The sequence below is a fragment of the Mustela putorius genome, unplaced genomic scaffold (assembly GCF_011764305.1).
Source record: "Mustela putorius furo isolate JIRA1106 unplaced genomic scaffold, ASM1176430v1.1 tig00000738_pilon_pilon_pilon, whole genome shotgun sequence".
In the NCBI taxonomy this organism is placed as follows: Eukaryota; Metazoa; Chordata; class Mammalia; order Carnivora; family Mustelidae; genus Mustela; species Mustela putorius.
The window spans coordinates 2,748,564-2,772,133 of record NW_025421463.1 but is presented as its reverse complement, the minus strand read 5'-3'; the positions used below and the strand labels follow the sequence as shown (position 1 = coordinate 2,772,133).

Genomic DNA, 23,570 nt, shown 5'->3' with positions numbered 1-23,570 from the left:
CCCAGGCGCCCATCAATGAGGTGGTTTTGCTGACTAAATTAGCAAGCATTTAAAATCTACTTACAACTAATATTAGAAAGGATATGGAGAAAAGGCACTTGCATCCACTATTGGTAGAAATACAGCTTTTGGGAGGCTGGCAATTTGTCAGTATTCATTAAAATTGTAACAAGTAATATATTTAATTATATACTCTTTGACCTAAAAATTCAAATTTTAGGTATTCATTCTATAGAAACTCACAAACAAAGATATATGTACAAGAGCATTTAATGCAATATTTTTCTTTTTTTTTTAAGATTTTATTTATTTAATTGAGAGAGAGAGACAGTGAGAGAGAGCATGAGCGAGGAGAAGGTCAGAGGGAGAAGCAGACTCCCCATGGAGCTGGGAGCCCGATGTGGGATTTGATCCTGTGATTCCAGGATCATGACCTGAGCCGAAGGCAGTTGTCCAACCAACTGAGCCACCCAGGCATCCCTAATGCAATATTTTTCTAATAAGAAAAAGTTGGAAAGAATATAAATGTTTAGTAGCTTAACTTTGGTTTGCTAATTTAGGTTCTTCAATTTAATGAGATAGTATTTTACATATCCAAAGGGATAAGGTGGATCTACATATGCTGACCTGGAAATATATGCATGATATATTACATAAAAAAGGCAAATTATGCAACTGTTCATATAGTATGGCTTTTAAGATTGCTATGTATAGGGTGCCTGGCTGGCTTGGTTGGTAGATCCTATGACTCTTGATCTCAGGGTTGTGAGTTTGAGCCCCACGTTGGGGGTAGAGATTTCTTTTTAAAAAAAATTTTTTTTGTTTAGGGGCACCTGGGTGGTTTAGTAATTAAGCTTCTGCCTTCGGCTCAGGTCATGATCCCAGGGTCCAGGTATGGAGCCCCGCATCGGGCTCCCTGCTTGGTGGGAAGCCTGCTTCTCCCTCTCCCACTCCCCCTGCTTGTGTTCCCTCTCTGGCTGTGTCTCTCTCTGTCAAATAAATCTTAAAAATAAATTTAAAAAATTTTAATGAAGGGGCGCCTGGGTGGCTCAGTGGGTTAAGCCGCTGCCTTCGGCTCGGGTCATGATCTCAGGGTCCTGGGATCGAGTCCCGCATCGGGCTCTCTGCTCAGCGGGGAGCCTGCTTCCTCCTCTCTCTGCCTGCCTCTCTGCCTACTTGTGATCTCTCTCTGTAAAATAAATAAATAAAAAATATTTTTAAAAAAATTTTTTAATTAAAATTTGTATGTATAAGCATCACATACATAATTTAAGAAGCATAAAAATTAAAATTAAAAAATTAAAATTAAAAAGCATTAAAAATTCTGAAAAAATATGCACAATAATAAATCCTTTCTTTTTTTTTTTTAAGATTTTATTTATTTATTTGACAGTCAGAGATCATAAGCAGGCAGAGAGGCAGGCAGAGAGACAAAGAGGAGGGAGCAGTCTCCCCGCCAAGCAGAGAGCCCAATTCAGGACTCGATCCCAGGACCCCGAGATCATGACCTGAGCTGAAGGCAAAGGCTCAATCCACTGAGCCACCCAGGCATCCCTATATTAAATCCTTTCTATTAGTTGTAACTATATTTTAAACGCTTGCTGATTTTAAAAAGTCCTTCTTTTTTGGAGCTGGGATAGAAGGTAGTTTCTCTTTTTACAGCTTATATTTTTTGTCTGAATTTTAGTAGTGCAAAAGTACTATTTTGTAATTTTTTAAAGTTTAAATAAAATAAAGAAACAAACTGTTTTCAATTTTGAAAGGGCAGTCTGAACATATGTACTTCTCTTCACACCCCGAAATCTCACTGAAATGACAGAAGAAATAGAAAAATATAGAAGATGAAATCATTCAGGAGTCTAAATAGCAAAGGCATCCAAATAGAGAAATTACCCTAAAAGGTTAACGTTTTTATCATAAGATCATCTGTGTCTTCGGGGCGCCCGGGTGGCTCGGTCTGTTGAGCATCTACCTTTGGCTCAGGTCATGATCTCAGGGTCCTGGAATCTGGCTCCATGTCAGATCTGGTCCTGGAATCTGGCCCCCTGTTCTGCCTTTCCCTCTACCCCCTGCTTGTTCTCTTCTCTCTCTCTCAAATAAAATCTCTTTTAAAAAATCATCTTTCTATATCAGGCCATCTGTAGTTGCTAAGGACAGATTCGCTATATGGCGTTGTTCCTGGTGCTGGTGGGTCCGGCAGGCAGGGCAAGATTCATTGCCCACATCAGGGAGTCCCCGTGGGTAGAGCGACACGGGAGCTGTTACGTGGCGATGTCACAACACAGGTTACTGCAACTCCCAGTTTGTATGTTTTGAAGGGTAATAATTGCATAAACTACTAAGTTGAAATTGTGCCAATGTAAATATATTGGTTGTTAAGTTCTTTTCAAGGACATTATTCTCTTGAAGTGCTAAGATATTTAAATTACAGAAACAGTCTTTACCCAGAAAAGATCAGTTTCCAGACTGGGTTTCCGCATAAATGACCATCTGCTACAGATCTGTGACATCGCAGGGAAATTAGATACTCCCGACAGACAAAACAGTGAGGAACTCTTGCCAGAGGAGATGAGAACAGATGAATAGGGCAACCCCCCCGGAAAATGAGGACAAATATTCCCAAACAAGCAAAAGGGGACTGTTCCAAAAAAGGTGCATTTTCTGAACAAAACCCTGGAATGCTCTGGAGATAAGAAGCAAGAGGGAGTGTGAGGAAAATACACGCGCTGACAGTTGGCCAGAAAGTGTATTAATGGAATTAATGGGCGGTTGGTCTGCCTCCCCAGAGAGCAGTCTAGTCTCACGTTTTGGCTGAAGCCATGGTCTTCGAAGGCTCAGGCCACCATAACAAATCACCAGCAACTGGTTGCCTTCCGCACACCACAAACTGATTTTTCGAAGTTCTGCAGGCTGGGGAGTCCAAGATCAAGGCACTAGCAGGTGTGGTGTCCGCTGAGAACCCCACTTCCTGGTTCATAGACAGTCTTCTTGGCCGGTGCCCCCTGTGGCAGGAGGAGGTGAGGGAGCTCTTCCAGGTCTCTTTTTTTGTAAGGGCACTAATCCCATTCATGAAGGCTCTACCCTGGGGACCTAATCACCTCCCAAAGGCCATGCCTTCCATCAGCATCACACTGGGGATTAGAATTGTCACTCATTAATTTGGGGGGGGGGATGTAAGCATTCAGTCCACTGCCCCATGAGAATAGATAGTTCATAAAAGACAAAGTTCAGGGGTGCCTGGGTGGCTCAGTGGGTTAGGCTGCTGCCTTCGGCTCGGGTCATGATCTCAGGGTCCTGGGATCGAGCCCCGCATCAGACTCTCTGCTCAGCAGGGAGCCTGCTTCCCACCCCCCCACCTCTACCTGCCTCTCTGGCTACTTGTGCTCTCTCTCTGTCAAAAAAATAAAATCTTTTTTTTTTTTTAAAGAGTTCAGACAAAAATATTAAAGAACAACAAAGGCACAAAACTCAGCAAAAGGAGATCTGCATACTAAGGAAATAGAGTTAACAGAGTTAGCTATTCTAGGTCAGGAGAGACAGCAAACCACCGCCAAGTCCTGCCTGCCACGTTTTCAACCATTCAAGAAAACTAAGACAGGTTCAATTGATTGGATGAGAGAACACACTAACTTTGAACCCCAATTAAGTGTAATCTACCTCCCTCCTACTCCCCCCCCCTCAAAATTCCATCCCTCTCATTAGTGGACCTGTATTTTCCAAGAAAAAAATTATATTCAATCATGTTTTTAGTTTCATCAATTAAAAAGTGAAAATTGGGGGGCGCCTGGGTGGCTCCGTGGGTTAAAGCCTCTGGGTTCGGCTCAGGTCATGATCTCGGGGTCCTGGGATCAGATCGAGCCCGGTATCGGGCTCTCTGCTCAGCAGGGAGCCTGCTTCCTCCTGTCTCTCTGCCCGCCTCTCTGCCTACTTGTGATCTGTCTGTCAAATTAAAAAATAAGTGAAAATTTGAATAAGTTGTAAGTGGCACAGCCTGGATTTGACGCCCAGAAACCCGACCGTTCACACTACTGCACGGAAAATAAGGGCCACCTCCTGGAGAGACTGGGCATTTCCTAGCCTCGATGGGACACTCCCGGACCCTCCCCACAAGCTCCTCCGAGGCCCGTCACCATTTCCGCTCAGCGCCATCTAGTGGAACCATCGCGAAGCGCAGCCTCACGGGCTCTGAGTTCCCACCCACCAAGGTGCGGTCACTTAGGGGCCTGGTCTCTCCTGGGGCTCCAGGCCTCAGTGTTCTGTCACTGTATTTACTGCGGTGGAGGGAGAGCACAAGCAGGGGGAGCTGCAGAGGGAGAGGAAGAGGGGAGCCCGACACGAGGCTCGCTCCCAGGACTCTGAGATCATGAACTGAGCCGAAGGCAGACGCTTCACCGACCGAGGCACCCAGGCGCCCCTGTATCCTCCCACTTTTTACAAAAAATTATGGCAAAATAAATATAACATAGAATTTACCATCTCGGGACGCCTGGGTGGCTCAGTTGGTTAAGCCGCTGCCTTCGGCTCAGGTCATGATCCCAGCGTCCTGGGATCGAGTCCCACATCGGGCTCCTTGCTCCGCAGGGAGCCTGCTTCTCCCTCTGACTCTGCCTGCCACTCTGCCTGTGCTCGCTCTTGCTCTCTCTCTCTCTCTCTCTCTGACAAATAAATAAATAAAATCTTTAAAAAAAAAAAAAAGAATTTACCATCTCAAGGTTACGGTTCAGGAGTGTTAAGTGTATTCAAACTGTCGTATAACTAATCCCAGGGACCTCAGCTAACCTTGCAAAACTGAAACTCTACCCATTGAACAACGACTCTCCCGGTCCTCTCCCCGCCCCACCCCTACCCCAGGCAACCACTGTCGTACTTTCTGTCTCTTCGAATTTGACTACTCGAGCGACCTATGTAAGTGAAATCAGACACTGTTTGTCTTTTTGTGACTGAACACAACGCCCTCAAAGTCCCATCTGTGTTGTGCCAGGTGTCCGGATCTGCTTCTTTTTTAAAAGGTGAATAATATTCCATTGTGTGTATAAACCACATTTTGCTTATCCATTCATCGGGCCATGGGCATTTTGGTTGTTTCCACCTTTTGATTACTGCAAATAACGCTGCCCTGAGCATGGGCGTGCAAATATCTGTTCAAGACCCTGCTTCCAGTCCTTTCGGATACCCCGGAGGGAGCTGCGGGCTCACGTGGTGAGTTAATTTTAATTCTTTGAGGAACCGCGGTACTGTTTCCCATCGCAGCTACCCCATTTTATATACTCACCATCAGGGCACAAGGATTTCAGGTTTTTTCCATATCCTTAGCAATACATATTTTCTGGGTTTCTTTTCCTCTTTGTTTTAAATAGCAGCCATCGGAATGGATAAGATAAAAAAGCAGAGTCAAGGACTTTAATGGAGCCCCAGCCCCTTGCTCTGAGGCATCGTGACCCCCCTCCCACCCAGCGCCACTGTAGGAGCCAGGCCCCCGCCCACCCCAGGCCCAGGATCCGCCCACCCACTAGCCCCCAGCGCTGCCCCAGGGCCACCCCCAGGCTCTGGCTTATCTGTGTTTCTAACTCCCCCCACCTCAGCACCTTGTGGAATGGAGGCCAGGAGGTGGGGCTTGGTGGCCAGACAAAGGGGTTCCAGACTGAGAATCTACCAAGGATGGGGAGGGGCTGTGCCCTGGGAGCCCAGCTCTGACTTTGTTATGACCATTTCTGGCAAGTGGGGTAGGGCAGGGTTGGGAGGGAGGGAGGGGTCTCCGGGCTCGGGGGTTGAAGTCCTGAGAGCAGGCTGCCTGGCCTGGGGCCAAAGGAATAGAGTCCCCAGAGGGTCAGAAACGGGGAGAACAGAGATGGGGAGGGCGTGGAAAGCGGGGTTCCCCCCCTGGAAAGGGCCGCCCCCCCCCCAATAGGCCCTTTCTAGGTGCTGGTCCAGGAGTGAGACACAACCCCCGGTGGGCTGTGAGCTCTGTTTAGTGGGTCGTGACCAACATTAAAAAACAAACATTAATTCATTCAACAAATAATTACTGAACGCCTATCCCAGGCTCGGCTCCGGTGAGAACAGCACACATTCCCGCGGGCAGAGCCAAGGATAAGCCAGTAGGTGAATAAAGGCCAATGAACCAGGTGGTGTATGAAGAGATGCACGCGGCTTGGCCAGGCCAGCGACTTCCGACCTGCCCACACCCACACTTGAGTCTGGGGCCTTCACCTGCCCCGTCGTCTGCAAGTTTCTCCTGCCCCGCCCCCTTTCCTTCCCCTCTTTCCTTCAGAATCAGTGGTGTGCCTTCTCTGACCCAAGCCCCTCGCCATCCCCTGCCATGCTGTCCCCCAGAGCGTCTCTACCTCCTCTTCCACACACCAAGGCCCCCTCGCCGTCCACATGGTTGAGCAGGAAGGAGCACTGGATGGGGAGTCCCACCGGCTTCCCTTTGAATCTCAGTCTCGCCAGCTCTCTGGCTGTGGAACCCTGGGCAGAAAACGCAGCCCCTGAGCCCCTTGGTTTCCTGTCTCATGACCCTTGTCCCAGGCGTGGCACATGACAGGGAACCTGGCCTAGGAGTAGTCAGAAGGGCCTAGGATGCCACGCAGCCCCTTCCAGGAGCCTGGGCTTGTGGGAGCTGGGCCCAGCTTTCCTCCTGTCCCCAGGTCAGGGCGGGCACAGGGTAGCTGAATGAGGAAAGGGTTTGGGGACCCCTGGATCACATGGCTTCTCCAGCCTCATCTAGCTAGGTGACCCGGACCACAGAGACAGCAGAAGGTGGAAATCATTCACCGGCGACGTGAGCCTGAGAGGACCTTACCGGGTCGAAAGCTGTCCAGCTCCTGTGCTACCCTCTGGAGAGCATCCTCAGTGCCCAGAGCTGGCGGGAGGCACGGGCCCTCCTCCTGCCGAACAGCCGGCCTGCCGGGCCGTTTCTGTGGGGGGCCCAGTTTCACTCCCGGCCCCCCTCCTGCCCTTCCCTCCCAGTCCCGAGCCTGCGGGGACCTCGCCCCGTTGCCCTCCTGTGGGCTCCCCCAACTGTCCCCTTGCCCTGGGGGGTCCCAAGTGTTCAGACCCTCCCGCAGGTGAGGCTGAGTAGGTGTTTAGTCGGTGGTGGAGGAAAAAACAATGACAAAAGAATCGATTTATATCCCTGAAAGCCGCCCACAAGCTCTGGTTTTGAATACTTCGCTTCCTCTTTAAAACAGAATCATGGGGAGGGGAGAAGGGAGGGGGAGCGGTTTGCAGGCCCCGGGAACCCGGTCCTCCAGCAGCCAGGCACAGGGGGCGGCTTCTAGTACCATTCATTCGTGTCACTGTTATTATTCATTATTGATGAAAGAGAAGCACTCAGATGAGGACCCCACGACGTGTGCGTGCGTGCGTGTGTGTGTGTGTGTTCCCCTCACAAGACCCAGGTTTGTTGGGCAGGGATGGGGGTTGAGGAGTCCGATGGAGTCCAAACCTTCTCTCCAAACAAATCTCAGATTCGTGAGAGATCGCGTGCCCCACCCCACCCCGGCACTGACCCAAAGCCAGTGAGAGAGATGGTGGGGGGGGCTGCTCCTCCCAAGAGCCGGGGTCCTGCCCAGTCCCTCACTCCCCCCACCCCCCACCCCCGTCCAGTGCCACGAGGCTCGGGAACGGAGCCCTGGTCCGCACCGGTATCCAGTCCGGTCCTCTGCGCAGTGCTGTGCGGGGAGCGCTGCGGGATGGAGGGAGGGGACGCCAGATCCGGAGGGGCTTTGAGCCCAAGTCCGGGGGACTCCGAGTTTGCCTCCCTTGCTCTCGTCGCCGCTGGAGCTGACCAGGCTGTGCACGACCAGCAGGGAAGGCAGAGCGCCCGTGGACATAGAGGAGGCTGAGAAGTGGGGACGCAGCTCCGGGGACTCGGAGCCCAGGTTGGGGGCGGGGCAGTCACCCGTCTGCCTCGCCCCCTGCTCGGGGCTGCTCAGGCTGGGCCCCTCATGACTGGGAAGGACAAAGAACAGCTCCCTGCGTGTGTGAGCCGCGAAAACACCCAGACTTGTCCCAGCCCCAGGGCTGCCCTCTCTCGGCGGGTACCCACCCTCTCTCCAGGGCCTAGCCTCGGAGGCCTCAGTTTCTCCAGCGAGAAAGATCTGCGCACTTCACCTGGCAGGACTTTTGACAAGATGGGGTCACGAGAGGATGGAGGCTGATGTCAGGAGCCTCGTTCCTCCCTCCAGCCCCCCACCCCCACCCCTCACCCCTGCAAACTGTACAGGAGGCAGTTGTGCCGGACACAGGAGTGAGGAGGCAGGCAGGGGCTGGGTGTTGGTAAGATCAGAGAAATTCCTGCCAATGAGTGAAGCTATCAGACTCAGGCAGGAAAATGTGAGGCCAGGTCCCCACCATGGGATCCGGGACGTCCAGCAGTGACCCTCTAATGCTGACACCTGTGCAGCACTGAAGGAAACTGAGGCTGGCAGAGGCGAGGAGGCAGGTGGAGACGAGGAGGCTGGCCCGGGCCCCACAGGGCGTCAGGGGCCTGCACGGACCTGGCGCGGGCGCCGGAGAATATTCTCCTGGGCAGACTCCCTGAAATAGGTGCACACTCCTGGACTGGTTGTGCTGGGTTTTATTTTTCTCCCGTGCCCCAAACTTCCAATTCCACCTCCAAAATGACCCACGTACCAGAGCAGGATTCAGGGCCCTATGCCATTTGCTGGATACTTTTTCCCAGTTTCATCCTCCCCTCTGGATGCTGAGTCCCCTGAGGCAGGGGTTGTCTACACCCTGTGTTGCTCCCGGAATCACGCTGCTCCGTGGAGATACCAAAGGGAGGTTCGGGAATGAATGAATGAATGACCTTGAAATTGGGAACTGGACATACCTGAGTTCACAGTTTTTTTGTGGGGGGTGTTTTTTGTTTTGTTTTTGTTTTTGTTTTTGCACTAACACTTTGGGGCAGCTGCTGACCCTCTCTGAAGTCAGCTTCCTCATCTGTGAAATGGGTTCACAATGCACATTTCACCAGATTACACAAGAGAAATAGAATAGACCCTCCCAGACCCAATGCAGGCTGAGCAGTGAGCCTCCAGCCCCCAGTGGGCACCCAGCCCAGGCCTCCTTCATGCTCATTGGCTCCCAGAGTGCTCAGCCTGGTCCTTGATGGAGAGGATCCTTCCTGCCACCTGGCTTGGCTAGAAGCTCCCTCCTTTTTTTTTTTTTTTTTAAAGATTTTATTTATTTATTTGACAGACAGAGATCACAAGCAGAGAGGCAGGCAGAGAGAGAGGAGGAAGCAGGCTTCCCGCTGAGCAGAGAGCCCGATGAGAGGCTCAATCCAGGACCCTGGGATCATGACCTGAGCCAAAGGCAGAGGCTTTAACCCACTGAGCCACCCAGGCACCCCTAGAAGCTCCCTTCTTCTGAGGCAAAGAGCCAGACTGGTTTGGATGGTCCAGCCCCCACACCTCTGCTCACACCATTCCTTCTACCCAGACTGTCCTGTAGCGGAGGATCTGGGTTCTAGGACATACGCATTTGGCACATTCTGAGATACTTACCAGGCTGCCCTCCAAGCCCTACATAATCTATATGTATTCCCAGCACGGGTGCCCAAGAAGAAGGGGCTCCCCCACCCCCATGCCTTTGCAACACTGCGTGTCATCAAAAGCTTGATGACTGGGTCGTACCTCTGTCGCTTTTATTTTAGTGGGACGATCATAACACGTAGATTTCCTCAGAAGAAAGGACAAGCAAGATGACAGAACTTTGAGAAAAAGAAGATTCCAGAAACCTGTGGTTCCCCCACCCCCCTGCCCCGGGTTCCTTTGAATTTTTCTAGGCTGGAGCCGGGATGTTTGAGACAGCTGTGACCAGCAGTCCCGAGACAGGGAACCCTGCAGGCCTGGAAGGAGACCCCCGAGGTCCCATCAGCAGCCCCCCGCATCACCTGTCCGCCTTTACTTTCCTCCTGTGTGAAATGGGAACAACTTGACTTGTCCCGTAGGTTGTGGTGTCCCACGGGTTGGGAAGGACTAGGGAAGGCGACAGTGGCTCATCTGTGAACCACACAGCTACAGGGCACAAGGGAGTGAAAGCGTCCCTGGGCCCCACCCTCTCGGGGTGTATGGACCACAGGAAGCCGGACTGCGAGAGGTCCTTCTCGGGGTGCCCCATCCCCCAGAGCAGAGATGTGGGCCCCGGCGGCCCGGATGGTGGGGCCCGCCCATCCTTGTGCGGCATGGGTGTGTGACCTGGTCGAATCTGCTGTTACTGTTTTGAAAAAATCTGCTATCACGCTGATAAACTCAGCTGTCAGAAGGGATGTTATTTCTGGGCAAAAGGAGATTCTGCAGGGCCAGGCCTCCTTCCTGCCCTCAGCCACGTGGGCCTGGGCCCTCCTGCCAGACCTGACTTGAGTGATGACCTGAGGCCTTGAACCTGCCCCTGGCAGGGAAGAGGGGTGGCCCCTGCTGCAGGTCGCCCACAACCCGCTGCCCGAGACCCCCACCATGCCTCTGCAGCGCAGATCACCCCCTCCCTGACCCCGGATTCCTGGAATTGTCTGATGGAGCGGAGGCCTGTTCTCCATCCCCCTGACAGGCTGCGTGAGATTAGGTTATTTTGGTCAGCCGAGCCTTTTGGTTTTTTGGCCCGAGCTCGCGTCTATTAAATTCTCATGGCCCTGAGTTGAGTGGCCTGGCTGGTTGAGCCTCCGTAATCTGCTTGAAGGCATGGGTCCTGTTTTCGGCTGTGATGCTATCCCTGTCCCCAGCGAAGCTGGCCCCTCCAGTTCCAGCACAGGCTCGCCCTGCCAAGTCCTCCTGGCAGCCCACAATCTGGGACTTAATTAGAAGCCTCACGCTGGGCTGTTTCAAGTCTGATGCAGTGAGCTTGGTTTTGTTTAATCCCATTTTGTAGGCTCAAGTTTTAATTTACAGACCAGAAAAATCTTACAAATTGCTTTCAGGTCGTAAGAATTCAGCAGGATGAGTGTTTTATATATATGAAACCCATGATCACCCTCCGTAGTACCCTAGAACATTCCCTCGTGCCCCTTCCCAGCCCATACCCGCCCCCACCTCCAGACCTCGCATAGTCTCCTTTCTATCACCATAGATTAGTTTCACCGTTTGTTGAACTTTGTATAAATGGAAGTGCACAGTTCGTTCTCTCTTATGTCTGGCTCCTTCCAGTCATCATAATGTCTATTAAAAAGTTAGTGTTTTATGGCCAGAAACGTAATAGATGTTCATTGGAAAACTTGCAAATAATGTGCAAGGGTCGAAAAAAAACCTGCTTGATCATGTCCACGCCTATTAATCAGTCTTGACCTTCTGGTATGTTCCTTATAGATCTTTCAAGGAAAATGAAACATATTCTTCAACTTAAAGAAACTCATACGATGCATATGATTCTCTAACATTTTTTTCTCATTCAGCCCAGCAGAGGTACAGATGTCTGTCGGTGTTAGCACGGGTCCGTCTACCTCAGACTTTCCTGGGCTGCGTAGAGACGACAAGGCTTATCCCCCGCTGATGGAGACTTAGGCTGGCCCCCGAACTTGATTTTCTCTCGTTTGCCTAACTCTCTCACTCCATGGACAGCACACTTCATAAGAACAGAAAACTCAGGACGCATGCGTGGCTCAGTGGGTTAAAGCTTTTGCCTTCAGCTCAGTTCATGATCTCAGGGCCTTGGGATCGAGCCCTGCATTGGGTTCCTTGCCCAGTGGGGAGTCTGCTCTCTCTCTCTCTCTCTCTCTCTCCCTCTTCCCCTTCCCTTGTTTGTGCACGCTCTCTCACTCATTCACTCTCTCAAATAAATAAATAAATTCTAAAAAGTACAAATAAATAAAATAAATAACAATAAATTGACGAATTACTGTCCAGAAAGGTCTGTTTAATCATGTGTTCATTCTACACACTTTTAGTGAACACCTACTCTGTGTCAGACACTGTCCCAGGTGCTGAGGGCACAACGGAGAGCCGTCTCTGGGTTCGCGGCACCCGTGTGCGCCCCACACGCCCTGGGGAGGCCTGAGGTCACTTTCCCACTGTCCACCCTCACTCAATTCCCACGTGCTTTTGAAATACATTCCCCTTTGGATGAGAAGGGACATCTCATCAGTGGGGATTTGTTTGTTTTGAGAGAGAGAGTGCATGTGTTGGGGGAGGGGTAGGGCACAGGGAGAGGGAGAAAGAGCATCTCAAGCAAGCTCCACACCCAGTGCAGGGCCTGATGCGGGGCTCAATCTCAGGAGCCTCAGATCATGACCTGAGCCGAACCAAAAGTCAGATGCTTAACCAACTGAGCCACCCAGGTGCCCTCTCATCAATGTTTTGTTTTGTTTTGTTTTGTTTTCCATCAATGTTACATTACATCAATGTTAAATTACATTCTGTGATTTCCCTTAAAGGTGAAGATCATTTTATTCGTTTTCCAGCCATTTGTATTTTTTTAAAGATTTTATTTATTTATTTATTTGACACAGAGAGAGAGAGCACAAGCAGGGGGAGAGGGAGGGAGAGGGAGAAGCAGGCTCCCCACAAAGCAGGGGAAGCTCCATATGGGACTTGATCCCAGGACCCCGGGATCATGACCTGAGCCAAAGGCAGTGGCTTAACCCACTGAGCCACCCAGGCACCCCAAGCCACTTGTATTTTATTACTTTCTTCAACACATATTTTTTGAGTGCCTACTATCTGTTACGCCTTGTTCTAGGCTCTGAGGCCACAGCAGCGAAAAAAGGAAAAAGGTTAGACGAATTTCCCTGTCCTTGTGGAGCTTATAGGCCAGTTGGGGGAGACACACAATAAACAAAACTAAGAACCACAGTGCCGGGTAAGAGGCAGTAAATGCAAGACAGGGAGTCCAGATCGCAGTGTTCAGTGGGAACAGGGGATGGATCCCCAACGAAGGCGACGTTTGAGCCAAGATGAGAGGAGAAGACGAACTTGGCCGATTTCTAAGAAGAGAGCCCTCCGGGCAGAGGAGACGGCTGATGTGAAGTCACTGAGACAGCCATGGACCCCTGTTTGCGGAACAGCACAGAAGCCAGTGTGGCCGGAACAGAATGAGCAATGATATGAGCAGGTGAAAATGAGGCTGAAAAGGTAAAATTGGGTTGGGTTAGGTGGGGCCTTGAGGCCTTTGGCTTTTACTCTGTGTAAGAGGACACTGGGTGTATGTGAGCCACGGAGAAACGCAGTGCACCAGGAAGGACCCGCTTCCTATGGGGGTGTCGGACGGGGAGCTCATAGGGTGCCCGCCGTTGTGATCCAAGAGAGCCAGAGCCAGGAGAGAGCTGTCCTGTAACATCTGGCTTTGGAAATCCCAGAGTGTCCCTTCTGTCACATTATATTCACTAGAACTGAGTCCCCGAAGAGGGGCGCCTGGCTGGGGTGCTCAGTCAGTAGAGCACGTGACTCTCAATCTTGGGATCGTGAGTTTGAGCCCCACGTTGGAGGTAGAGTTCACTTAAGAAAGAAAAAAAGGAAGGAAGGAGTCCCGGAACCTGGTCCGCATTCACGGAGGGAGGCGTGAGGGAAAGAACAGTGCAGGACAACTCGAGGGTCTGCAGCCTAAGGTTCTAGAAGGATGGGGCTGCCATCAGCCAGGACTGAGACGGGTGTGAGCGTGGGAGGGGGTGAGCCAGTTGGGCTCTGAAGGCCTGCGATGCCTCTCGCTGGGCGGGGAGATGAAGCAGCCTCCTCAACGTCTGTGGGTTGTCCAATTCCGTTCTTCCCCGGAGTTCGCTGGGGCCTCGGCCCTCTGTTTTTGGACAGCTCTGTCCCAGCTCTTGGGGGCACTACGGTTCTGCCTCGCACTGTGGCCTCCCTCCGTGGCCCCGAGGCTCTGGGGTGGGCCCTGGATGCTCCCGCCAGCTCTTCGCTCTCAGGGGTCCTGGTTGAGCAGAATGGGTGTGAGGCTGCCAAGAGGCCTTGGGCCCTGCCCATTCCAGGGGTTAGCAACAGACAGAGGACCCTAGAAGGCTGGAGGGCAGGTAGCCTTCTGTGAATTCTCCGCTGTATGGAGGCTCCCGCCAGAGTCTGGGGAGAGATCTGAGGGAAATGACAGCCAGGCTAAGTAAGCTCTCTGGATATCCAAGACATAACTCAAGCAGCTAAGAACCAGCCTTGTCTTTCAAAAATAACCCTACTTGGGCACCTGGGTGGCTCGGTCGGTTAAGCATCTGCCTTCAGCTCAGGTCATAATGTCCAAGTCCTGGGTTCAGTCCCACGTTGGGGCTCCGTGCTCATGGGGAGTCGGCTTCTCCCTCTCCCTCTGCTGCTCCCTGCTTGTGCTCTCTCCCTCTCTCTCACGTAAAAGAAATAAAACCTTAAAAAAAATAATCTGGGGCACCGGGTGGCTCAGTCGTGGGTGTCTGCCTTTGGCTCAGGTCATGGTCCCAGAGTCCTGGGATCGAGCCCCATATCAGGCTCCCTTGCTTGGCGGGGAGGCTGCTTTTCCCTCTCCCACTGCTTCTCCATCTGCTTGTGCTCTCTGTCAAATAAATAAATAAAATATTTTTTAAAATATTACATAATAATAAATATGAATAATAATAAAATAATCTTACCACCATTGGCTCTTGCCCCCAGAGCCTACTTATGGCTGGGAGAAGGATCTACCCTGCTCCAGGCTCTGGGCACCCAGGGACCCTCCCCCACCTCCAACTTCCCCTCAATCTCCAGCACTGTCCCAATTGAGGACACACAGATGCTTGATTCTGGCCATTGACCTTGATCTTAGTCATCTCTGAAGCTCTCTGGGAGTTCCCAGAGCAGCCAAGTGCCCTCCGCAGTCACACAGCCTGGACTCCAGGTTCCCGTGTCCCAGGGCTCTCTCGGCTGGCTGTGGGGTTACACGGCCCCGCCCTGATCTGTGTAGACTCCGCCTGACACCTGCCCAGCAGCAATTCCAGGCAGGGCTGGCCGTGTGTGTGGAAGGGGGATGGGGGGGTAGCGGGGGTGGCTGTCTTTTAACCCAGGGCCCAGCGGAAACTCCCCGACCCCACCATGTCCCTGGACTCCCAGGGGTTTGCTTTACTTTCCTCCAGGGGAACCAAGCCCCTTCCGTTTCTTGAGAATGCCCCCACCTCCTCCCCTGAAAGTTCCGCGGGCACCAGCTCCGAGCTGTCACAGAAACTATTTTAAAATGTGGTTCGAGGGGCGCCTGGGTGGCTCAGTGGGTTAAGCCACTGCCTTCGGCTCAGGTCATGATCTCGGGGTCCTGGGATCGAGTCCCGCATCGGGCTCTCTGCTCAGCAGGGAGCCTGCTTCCCTCTCTCTCTCTGCCTGCCTCTCCATCTACTTGTGATTTCTCTCTGTCAAATAAATAAATAAAATCTTTAAAAAAATAAATAAATAAATAAAAAATAAAATGTGGTTCGAGGGGGAGAGGTGACTCAAGGGCAGAGGGAGGAAGCAGACCTAAAACAGGGAAGCGCGAGGTGCTCGCAGAGTCCTGACGGAGCCCTTCCTCTCTGAGTCCAGAACACACCGTCTGGCTTAGTCTCAGTGGGGAGCGGGGTTCAGACAACAGACCCGTTTGTGAATCCCAAAGGTTCTGTGGAGGAAGGTAAAGCAAACCAGGTGACAAGTCGCCTGCCGGCTACGGAGTGACCTGGGGCAGTTCTGACAGTCTCTTCCCGCACCAACGCTGTGAGCGGAGTGTCCGTGCTACTGGGCAAGTGAGAGAAACTGAGGCTTCCAGGCCTTAGACTGTGTTCCTGCTCACAGAGGTGGGAGCGGAAGCCCCCGCCCCCAACCCCCGCGGCATACCGGTGCAACCGCACCTCTCTATCACCTCTCTATCCTACGGATCAGCATCAGCGGGAGCGCTGAGCCTCAGTCTCCGGACTTGCAAAATGGGATCATAATGAGGTTTCCAGAGGCTTCCCAGCAGCTCCATCCATAGAGGCACTAGCTGTGGGGTACAGCACAGGAGGGCCAGATGTGCAGACAAAGTGGAGGGAATGCTGCGGGCCAGCTGCAGGGGTGGAGGCCAGGTGCAGGGGGCAGGCCAACTGCAAGGGGGAGGGGCAGCTGGGCCTTTCCACTAGTTGGGTGGAGGCGAGGCCCTCTCAGACTCAGGGCTTCATTTGCCCTCCAATACCAGTTCACATGGCTGGCAGGTCCAGTTCCTGAAGATCTAGTCCCTCTCCTGCTCAAAGTCCTTCTGTGGCTCCCCAGTACCCACAGGACAATAGGACAGAACCCATCTTACTCTTTTGGTCAAAATGCAGCCCCTTCTCCTAGCCTTCAAATCCAGCCCTTCAAAGACCTCCTCTTCCAGGAAGACTTTCCTGATATGTTTGAGTCCTCTCTAAGGAGCTGGACTCAGTTTTCCCTTCTTTTCTGTCTCCTGAGGTCTAGCACTTTCTGCCTGAGACCTGTTATGTACTGCTGTCCTGGTCTTATCTCACTTGGAGCTAGGGATTTGCCATCGTCTCTGGCCTAGCTCCATCCTGAGACAAAACCAGTCTTCAGGGCCATCTGAGTGGCTCAGTGGATTAAAGCCTCTGCCTTCAGCTCAGGTCATGATCCCAGGGTCCTGGGATCGAGCCCCATATCAGGCTCTCGGCTCAGTAGGCAGCTTGCTTCCCTTCCTCTCTCTCTGCCTGCCTCTCTGCCTACTTGTGAAAACAAAAACAAAAACAACAAACAAAAAACCAAAAAGAAAACAGTCTTCATCCTTGTCTTAAAAAAAAATTTTTTTTTTTTTTGGATTACCAAGTTAATACACGTATCTGTAGAGAAAATCTGGAAAATACAGAAAACTACAGAAAAGCACAAGGCAAGAAATTATACCACTTATCCTTAGGCCTAGAGATGACCACTATTCCCATTCTGCAGTCCTATATTTCTTTCCAGACTTTTTTTTTTTAAGATTTTATTTATTTATTTGACAGACAGAGATCACAAGTAGGCAGAGAGGCAGGCAGAGAGAGGAAGAAGCAGGCTCCCCACTGACCAGAGAGCCCGATGCAGGGCTCCATCCCAGGACCCTGGGATCATGACCTGAGCTGAAGGCAGAGGCTTTAACCCACTGAGCCACCCAGACGCCCCTCTTTCCAGACTTTTCTACATGAATTTTTTCAAAATGTGGGATTGTACTGGGCACATTGGTTTGTAAAAGTGTGTTATTTCATTTAATAGAACATGTACCTCCAAGATACTGCTCCTTTGCAAACATGTCAAGTGGACTCCTTGAGAAAAAGCCTCTGGGCTCCCTGACCACCTCCTGCGTGCCAGGCACCACCCTGAGAGCTTCCTGTCTTTTACTCCCTCAGCAGCCGGGGAGATAGAAAACTTCCAGAAGCCATTGTCTGTGGCCATTCAAGGTATCAAGGCAGGATCCACATTCAGTGCCGAGGGATCCCACGGTCCCAGGTCTCACTCACTAGGCTGCAGGCTCCCTCTCCAGAAAAAGCTTATATTATACCCCACACGAAATTCTCCTCCATTTGAAGGGGTTCAGACTTCCTGAAGCCTATCTACAGACCTCACGTTAGACAGGATGGAGGGACCTGGATTCAAGCCCCAGCCCTCGAATCTCTCGGCTATGTGGCCTTGGACCCGTTAGGACACCTGTCTGACCTCAGTTTCTTCATCTGTACCATGGGGACACCTACCCTGCAGGGGTGCAGGAAGGTTACAAGAAATGACCCCGGCAACACGCCCAGCCCAAACAATTCTTGACAGCCTCTCCTCTCACCCCACAAAGGTGCCCCCCCCCCAAACATCCACTGGGCTGGCGCGGTTGATGGGCTGCTGGGAGGGGCCGGCTCCTGGAACTCCTCCTGGCAAGGACCTCAGGCGTAACCCAGGAGAGAACAGCAAAGCCCTTTAATGGGTCCCTCCTGATATTACAAAGCCTCTCAAAGCTGGAGAATTTTCCAGATAAGGTGTCCCAAGGCGAGGACAAGAGTCTGGGATGGTGAGTGGAATGATAGGACCATTGAAAAATCTCACCAGAGCCTGGTTCCCCAGCGGGGGCCCTGGCCATGGAGGTTGGCACTTTGCAGACATACTTTCTGGGCCAGCCCTCTGGGATGCTCCTAACTCTTCCTCCTCCCCTCTCCCGCCTTGGGCAGGGGACTGTTCTCTCCTGCGGAAGGCCCTGTCCTCAGTTCTTGGTCTTTGCAGAAAGTCTCCTGTGGCCATCCTGGCTAGAAGGCTCCACTGTCCCTCCTTGAGCACCTGTGTGTGCCAAGCTGCCCATTGCCCGGTCTTCCTGTTGATTGCTTTCTCTTCCACCAGCTCCAAGATTTGGGGGGTGCTCCCTGCTGGCCTGGGTCATCTCTAGACCTCCGTCAGCTACCACCCTGCCTGCCACAGGGTGTCAGTCAATATTTGTTAAATGAGTGATCCCCCCAAAAAGTCATATCAAGGACAAAACTCAACCCTAATTTGGTGCCAGAGGAACTACTGGATGGTGGATCCCTAAACCACTGAGAGAAGGGGTCACAGCCTCAGCAGGAGGGTTTCAGCTGGTGCTGGAGGATCCAAGACCCCTGGAAGCAGCTCCTTGGGATGGAGGACCCCTGGGAAAGAAGGGGCTGTCCCTCCGGGTCATGATGTTCTCTTACAGAGCAGGATCCACGGCCTGATGGCCCTGGACCAGGCCAGCAAATCCCTATGGAGAAAGGAAAATTGAGGTTCAGGAGGTTTGCGCCCAGCTGTAAAGGGGCGAAAAGGGTAAGAGGGCACTGTAGGACGTGGCACCAGGACTCTCTCTGCTGCCCAAGGGCCGGCTGGGTGGTCTTCAGCAATTGGCATCCTCTTTTTTTCCTTCAAAGATTTTATTTATTCACTTGACAGAGAGAGACAGAGAGGATGCGGGGAGAGGCAGAGGGATGGGGGAGCAGATGCCCCGCTGAGCAGAGAGCCCGACACAGGGCTCCCTCCCAGGACCCCGAGATCATGGCCTGAGCCAGTCAGACACCTAACCCACTGAGTCACCCAGGTGCCCCTATTTTTTAAAGCTTATTCATTTAAGTAAGTAAGACCCACACCTCATGTGGGTCTCCAGCCCAGGACCCAGAGATCAAGAGTCACACTCTCCTCTGATTGAACCAGCCAGGCCCTCCAGCTTCCTTTTCGAGAGCCTCAGCTTCTGGATCTGTAAAATGGGACCATAATTCTCTCTGGATTGTTCTGAGACGGTTGATGGGTGCTCTGGTGTCTGTGACACCAGGATGGCCATTTCTGTTGCAAGACGAGGTCATGAGAATTACAGGAGACAATGCAGAGTTCGGCCTGGGGGACCCGAAAAGGCAGTGGTGCCTGCCACCCTTCTCCTTAGTGGTGGTGGTGTTTACCTTAGACATCTCGCCTGGGGCTTTTTCCTGGCCTAATAGGAAGCCAAGGCCAGATAGAGGCCCCATTCTTTTTTTTTTTTTTTAAAGATTTTATTTATTTATTTGACAGACAGAAATCACAAGTAGACAGAGAGCCAGGCAGAGGGAGAGGGAGAATCAGGCTTCCTGCTGAGCAGAGCCCTATGTGGTGCTTGATCCCAGGACCCTGGGATGATGACCTGAGCTGAAAGCAGAGGCTTCACCAACTGAGCCACCCAGGCACCCTATAGGTCCCATTCTTATTCAAAAGTTTTTGCCTCCTCCTCAACTATTGGATCAGCCTATTATGTTAGGACCCTTGCAAAGCAAAATATTTTCACCCACCCCTCCCTTGCGGACTCCCGTCTCCCATCTGTCCCGGAACTGTCCTTCCTCATCTGTTCCACTAATGTTTGTTGAACACCTACTATGTGCGTGGATGCCTTCAGCCTCAAGACCCCTAGGGAAGCATTCTCCGCAGAGAGGTCACGCCTGTTTGGGCCCACGGGACCCAGGGTCGTTGTTTCCCTTCTTTGAGGCTCAGAGGACGCACTTAGAGAGGCGCCCCCTCTTTTTTTTTTTTTTTTTTATCTTATTTATTTATTTGACAGACAGAGATCACAAGTAGAGAGAGGCAGGCAGAGAGAGAGGGGGAAGCAGGCTCCCCGCTGAGCAGAGAGCCCGATGTGGGGCTCGATCCCAGGACCCTGGGATCATGACCTGAGCCGAAGGCAGAGGCTTTAACCCACTGAGCCACCCAGGGAGAGGCGCCCCCTCTTACAGCGCTCCCCACTCCTGCCTGTAAGGCAACCCACAGCTCGCGAGAGGGATGGGATGGTGCCGGCTTTCTGGAGCTTCAAGGAGAAGTGACGGGGGTCCTCAAGGGATCACAAAATCCGAAGGTGTCCGAAGAGCCTTTAGGGAGGGGCCTTGAAGTTTAAAAGTCTGCTGGTGTTTACTAAGGATTATCTGTGGGTGGTCACAGATCAGATCTCCTCTGATCCTCGCTACAGCCCTGTGGGGGGTGGGGTGGGTCAGCCCGCTGGAGGAAAACTGGGCATCACTGCCAGCCACTCCGGAAGTGGGAAGAAGGGATCAGGGGGCCCCAACAGGTAGCAAGCAAATGGCAGAACTAGGAGGAGGGGAACTCCCTTGGACCTGCTGTTCGTGCTCCCTCCCAGCCTGCAGGCCTTAAGGTAAACAAGCCTTGTTGTTGTGTTCTTGGGAGGGTGGTTACTTTGTAATCACAGCCTGGCCTCTGCCTTGCTCCGCCTCCACCGGGCTCCTGCCTCCACCTGCCGATTGGTCTCCCTTTCCCTAACCCGCCCCAGGCAGGGTCCCACCCTACCAGAACCTTTCTGATTCTCCTTACCCCCTAGGGGCTCTGCACACACCCCCCCCCCCATTTCTCCAGGCCCAGGAGCTTCAAGGCAGCGCTGGCATGGAAGGCCAGGGAATGGGGGTGCGGTGGGCGGTACAGTTGGTAGGGTGGGGTGGGGAGGGTGTGGGATGCTGCTGATGCTGTTTCTACCAAAGCATCACCCAGTATTCACATCTGTGAAATAGGCTCAAAAATACCTGATTCCAGGGCCGCCCCGGAGGCTCTGTGGGTCAGCGTCTGCCTTCCGCTCAGGTCGTGATCCCAGCCAGGGTCCTGGGATCGAGCCCCACAAGAGAACCTCTGCTCAGCCGGGAGTCAGCTTCTCCCTCTGCCTCTGCAACCCCCCCTGACTGTGCTCTCTCTCCGTCAAATAAATAAAATCTTAAACAAACAAATCCTAATTCCAGGTGGGGGTCAGGGCCAGGGTGGGGGGCGGTGGGCAGAAGGAAATGGGGAGGTGTTTTGTTTTGTTTTGTTTAAATAACCTTTACTCCCAGAGTGGAACTCAGAACCGTGATGGGAGTTTTAGGAGTCACCCGCTTTGACGATGGAGCCAGCAGGGAGCCCCAGGAATGAGTTGTTGTTTTGTTTCTTGGATTTTTTTTTTTTAAGATTTTATTTATGTATTTGACAGAGCAGAAGCAGGACAAGCAGCAGGCAGAGAGAGAGAGAGGGAGAAGCAGTCCCAGCTTCCCGTTCAGCCGGGAGCCCAAAGTGGGGCTGGATCCCAGGACCCTGGAATGAGGACCCCTGCCGAAGGCAGACGCTTAACGAACTGAGCCACCCAGGTGCCCCAATGGAGAGTTTTTAATGGGTATAGAGTCTGTTTTACAAGATGGAATTGTGCGTGGTGGTGAGCACTGCACGCTGTGTATTCAATGCCACTGAACAGTACACTTTAAAACGCTTAATACGGTAAATTGTGTTGTGCGTATTTTACCACAATAAAGAAAATCGAGAGAAACAGAACAAAACCTAACTCCCCAAATGGCTGGCGCAGAAAAAGCATCATTCTTCGAGAGGGGGATTCCCGCTGCCGTTCGGTCTCTCCCACGCTCAGTTTTCTTATCGGTAAAAGGGGCTTGGAAAAAAGCACCGAGCTCTCAGAGCCCCTTGGAGGGCGCAGGGGACAATCCGTGTCAAGACCCTGGATCATACACCCGGATTCGGCCAGCGGGTGCGTCCACTAGGCGCGGGCCTTGTGCACCGCGGAGCGCAGACGGCTGGCACTGCACTTGCCACCGAAGAGCCGGGCCGGGATCCCGAGCCGTGGGGCGGGAGCGGGAACCGCAGTGGCTGCCCCGGGGGCGGGGCGGGCCGGGGGCGGGGCGGGCCCGGGGCCGGCGGTTTATAAGCTCGCGCGCCTGCTGCCGGCGCAGACAGTTCGCCTCCCGGCCCGAGCCCTCCGGCCAACGCGCCCGCCGCCACCTCCAACGCGAGGTGAGTCCGAGCCCCTGCCGCGACCCTCACCCCGCTGCCCTGCGCCCCTGCACCCGGCCCGCTTCCGGCAGGTGGGCGCTCAGGGTGCTGCCCTGGGTGCCGAGCGGCTGGAAGCTTGGGGACCGGTGCCCAGGATTTTCCGCCCGGGGCACCTGTTGGGTGTGTCCCTTTCGGGCGACCTTTCGGGACCCCGGCTCCGAAACGCCCGTCTCCCCGGCGAGGTCTGCAGGCCCCCGCCGGGGATGGCAGCAGCCGCGGCCCCCGCGGGCCTCAGTCTCCGCGACCGCGCAATGGGGCGGCCCCCGGATGCCGCGTCGCTCCGCACGGCCCCTCGGCGCGGCCTCCCGGGGTCCCACTCCCACGCCTTCGGGAGGGCTGCAGCGGGGAGGCCGTGCGGGCAGAGCCGGGGCAAGGGAGCGCCAGCCACGGGTCGCGGCCGCTCAGCCGGGTGTCCCCCGAGGCCGGGAAGATGGCGTCGGGCGCTGGTCCCCGCGGGGACCCTGGGGGCCCCGAGTCGCCGCGCACCTGCGGAGGGCCGGAGAGCGCCTTTGTCCGGAACAGGAACTGCGCGCGGAGCGGGGCGCGGCCGCCGCCCCGCACCTGCCCTCGCCCGGCACAGGTGCGCCCCGCGGGCACGTCCGGCCTCGCTTTGCAAACCGGAGCGGCCCGCGCGCGCTCGGCGCTGCGGTGGCCGCGGGCGTTCCGTGCGGTGACCGGGCGGGGTCCAGCCGCCAGCCCCGCGCGCGCCCGAAGCGACCCGGGGGAGCGCGGGGCTCCGCACGCTCTCGCTCCGAGGCCTGGGCGCGAAACCGCTTTGTAAACCGTTAATCGTTACTGTAATGTTCGCCGGCCTGAGCCGCTCCGGGGGGCGGGACGCTGTTGTTGCCGCTGCCGCTGCCACATTTTCCCCCGAGCACCCGCGCTGGCCCGGCCCTCGGCCGGCTGGTCTCCCTGAAGCTTCGCTCGGGCTCCCCGGGAAGGGCGCGTTATCGGCGTTGTCGTCCCCGCGGGAGGAGGAGGGCGGGCCGCCCGTTGAGCTCTGTGCTGCTCCGAAGCCGGAGGCCTCATTTCGCAGGTGGAGAAACTGAGACTTCGTTCCAGGCGGCAGCAAAGGCAGGCAGAGCCGTTTTTCTGGGAGCCCCAACAAAACCCACGCAGCCACCTCCCAGCTGTGCTGTCTTCGACGGACTACTCCACCTCTGAGCCTCAGTTTGTCCCTTCTGCAGAATGGGTCCGTGCGGTTTCCCACCCAAGTGTTGGTGCCTGATCGTGTTTGAGAGCGAACACTTTAACCTTTAACCGTATTTCTGATTACCTTGGGCATGCCTTTGGGGTAAATAATCCGAGTGGCACATTTTAGGTGGTTATGGTTATGTATGGCTTTACACTTAGTTCCCTAAGCAGTCTGAGGCTGCAGCCGGCTGGGCCTTCACACCTGGCTCTTGGTGCTGC

The 23,570-nt window shown here is 53.6% G+C and overlaps 1 protein-coding gene across 2 annotated transcripts in view; it reads left to right on the top strand.

Annotated features, from left to right (window-relative positions):
• Positions 1-22,049: 22,049 nt before the first annotated feature.
• BIK (BCL2 interacting killer) overlaps positions 22,050-23,570 on the top strand; it is a 26,683-nt gene continuing 25,162 nt past the window's right edge. For both annotated transcript variants that reach the window (XM_045083748.1, XM_004771292.3), the window contains exon 1: positions 22,050-22,118. The gene's annotated coding sequence lies outside the window, so the exon portion shown is untranslated. The remainder of the gene's footprint in view (positions 22,119-23,570) is intronic.